A 3,786-nucleotide genomic window follows, 5' to 3' on the forward strand; every position below is an offset into this window, starting at 1 on the left:
TTAGGGGTAGGAATGTTAACCCATTCTTGTCTAATGTAGGATTCTAGTTGCTCAACTGTCTTGGATCTTTTTTGTCATATCTTCCGTTTTATGATGCGCCAAATGTTTTCTATGGGTGAAAGATCTGGACTGCAGGCTGGCCAGTTCAGTACCCGGACCCTTCTTCTACGCAGCCTTGATGCTGTAATTGATGCAGTATGTGGTTTGGCATTGTCATGTTGGAAAATGCAAGGTCTTCCCTGAAAGAGACGTCATCTGGATGGGAGCATATGTTGCTCTAGAACCTGGATATACCTTTCAGCATTGATAATGTCTTTCCAGATGTGTAAGCTGCCCGTGCCACACGCACTAATGCAACCCCATACCATCAGAGATGCAGGCTTCTGAACTGAGCGCTGATAACAACTTGGGTCGTCCTTCTCCTCTTTAGTCCGAATGACACGGCGTCCCTGATTTCCATAAAGAACTTCAAATTTTGATTCGTCTGACCACAGAACAGTTTTCCACTTTGCCACAGTCCATTTTAAATGAGCCTTGGCCCAGAGAAGACGTCTGCGCTTCTGGATCATGTTTAGATACGGCTTCTTCTTTGAACTATAGAGTTTTAGCTGGCAATGGCGGATGGCACGGTGAATTGTGTTCACAGATAATGTTCTCTGGAAATATTCCTGAGCCCATTTTGTGATTTCCAATCCAGAAGCACGCCTGTATGTGATGCAGTGCCGTCTAAGGGCCCGAAGATCACGGGCACCCAGTATGGTTTTCCAGCCTTGACCCTTACGCACAGAGATTCTTCCAGATTCTCTGAATCTTTTGATGATATTATGCACTGTAGATGATGATATGTTCAAACTCTTTGCAATTTTACACTGTCGAACTCCTTTCTGATATTGCTCCACTATTTGTCGGTGCAGAATTAGGGGGATTGGTGATCCTCTTCCCATCTTTACTTCTGAGAGCCGCTGCCACTCCAAGATGCTCTTTTTATACCCAGTCATGTTAATGACCTATTGCCAATTGACCTAATGAGTTGCAATTTGGTCCTCCAGCTGTTCCTTTTTTTACCTTTAACTTTTCCAGCCTCTTATTGCCCCTGTCCCAACTTTCTTGAGATGTGTTGCTGTCATGAAATTTCAAATGAGCCAATATTTGGCATGAAATTTCAAAATGTCTCACTTTTGACATTTGATATGTTGTCTATGTTCTATTGTGAATATAATATCAGTTTTTGAGATTTGTAAATTATTGCATTCCATTTTTATTTACAATTTGTACTTTGTCCCAACTTTTTGGGAAGCGGGGTTGTACTTGTTTATTCATCTTTTAAGAAATAGAACGGGCGGCACGGTGGTGTAGTGGTTAGCGCCGTCACCTCACAGCAAGAAGGTCCGGGTTCGAGCCCCGTGGCCGGCGAGGGCCTTTCTGTGCGGAGTTTGCATGTTCTCCCCGTGTCCGCGTGGGTTTCCTCCGGGTGCTCCGGTTTCCCCCACAGTCCAAAGACATGCAGGTTAGGTTAACTGGTGACTCTAAATTGACCGTAGGTGTGAATGTGAGTGTGAATGGTTGTCTGTGTCTATGTGTCAGCCCTGTGATGACCTGGCGACTTGTCCAGGGTGTACCCCGCCTTTCGCCCGTAGTCAGCTGGGATAGGCTCCAGCTTGCCTGCGACCCTGTAGAAGGATAAAGCAGCTAGAGATAATGAGATGAGATGAATAGAACAAGCAAAATTAGTTTGAGAAACAAATATAGTAACCTTGTGTGCAGGATTTAAAAAAAAAAAAAAAAAAGGGCCTGAATCCATCTCTAGTTGAGACCGTTTATGAACTGGAGTGATGTCGCTGAGGTTGAGGAACTGTCACACACCATGCTGACTGTTCTGGTATTCTTACCTCTGGGTTGGATTTTCCTCTCCAGTGCTATCCAGTATAAGGTTTCCATAGTGGTGGGATTTATATTTAAATTAAACAAAATAATATATAAGAAGATAAAAAGTCCCCCAGCAGTTTTGGCTATGCCCACTTGTGTGTTAAATCAGAAATCTGCATTCCTTCAAGTTCTCTGGTTTCATCCCACCCTCCAAAAGCATGCAAGTAGGTGGATCAGCTACAACAAATTGCCCCAGGTGTGAATGAGTATGCAGATGTGTGTGTGTATGGATGTGTGCGAGACACACTTTGTGTTCTATCAGGTGCCTAATTTTCCCCAAGTTGAATGAAAGAACAAATACACATTACTGACAGACAGGAGCTGTTCTTGTAAATCTAAAATGTGATTCAGTTTTTCTGCTAGATTTCATAGTGTAGTTTTTACCTGGAGTATTTCAACAACCCAGGATGAACGTTTCTCTGAAACATTTTACACCCACGGGTCAGAAAACGTGAAGAAACCTACAGAAATTTGATGTAATACTCACTCCTGGGTGCTTCGGTCATGACTTTGTTTTGAGCTTTAGGTGAACAACGTGAATTTTTTTTTTTTGTAGGATGTTTTTTTTTGGGGGGGGGGTCTACACCTTAAAAAGGGAATAATCACAGGTAAATTCAGGCGCAAGATCAATGTAATTCTCCGATTTTATATTAAACTTTGGTCAAATATCTGTCACATTTTGCGCAATACCAGAAAAATTCAGTTGAAATCAAGCCATTTGAGGCAAATTGGTCTGCCTCTGAAAAAACTTGGCATTTGGATTTCCCGGGAAACATTATTTTCGTGACGTCGCGTGCGGGACACCTCCCTCTGAATCCTACGCTGGTTTGTTTATGTGAAAACGACCTGGTGGTTTTCTGCAAATTTCTTCAACGTTATCACGTAATTATTAAAATGGTTAACAGATGTATCGTAGGAGGGTGTAGCAACACCAATCTTGATGGGATTAGTACTCCTCGTGTCCCAAAAGACCGGACAATGAGAGAGAGATGGGAGCGCTTGGTCTACACAGGCTGTGCACTGAAACCGTGCAAAGCTCGTACAGCCTGCTGGCGCTTCCGCAGGTAAGATCACGAATCTGGCTCCAGACTCCCTTGGGATTTTTCCAGACGCATTTTATTTTATTTTTCTACTGTAGGCAGATGGCCTTGTGCAAAATTACCCTTCTGGAGGAGTGTGTAAAGGAACATACTTTTCATATAAAAAAAAAAAAAAAAAACGAAATTGGTCCAGAATATGCACTTCAAAAATGCATATAGTACATGCTGAACTGCTTTGCCAGAACATGCCTTGGAAGCTGAAGAGTGGTTGAACAGGCTAAACTACCCAGGAGCAACTGGAGGGCATGATCCTTGAGAGCAGCTCATGGATAGACTGCTTTATCAGCTCAAAACACTGCTAAGAGTAGGACTAAATCACCACTGTGTAGAAATGTTTAGAGCACTAAAATAACACTAAGTGGTGAGGTTCATCAGGTCATGACTGAATGAGCCATTGGTGGTGGAGGTTGGTAGATCAGGGATCAATCTGAGCCTTTAAGGGTGTTTACTTCTCTAATCCTGCTCCTCAGCAGCAGTTGGGATATGCCAAGCAAAAAATACAGGACAAATAGTCACGCCTAAAACTCAGTGCAATTGAAAAATGATGTTTGTCATCAAGCAGAGGAATAAATCAGACTTGTGGCATGTTGGTACAAAAATCTCAACCAACCGCTCTTAAACAAGCGAGAATTGGATGTGACTAAAAATACAATATGACCGGTATAGACAGATTTAAACAGGTGAAAACAGGTATAGACTGATGTCTTTTGCAATACTGATGAAAACGTTCAAAAAAAAAAAAAAATTCAAACACACCAAA

Source organism: Neoarius graeffei, chromosome 20 (assembly GCF_027579695.1).
Source record: "Neoarius graeffei isolate fNeoGra1 chromosome 20, fNeoGra1.pri, whole genome shotgun sequence".
Lineage (NCBI taxonomy): Eukaryota > Metazoa > Chordata > Actinopteri > Siluriformes > Ariidae > Neoarius > Neoarius graeffei.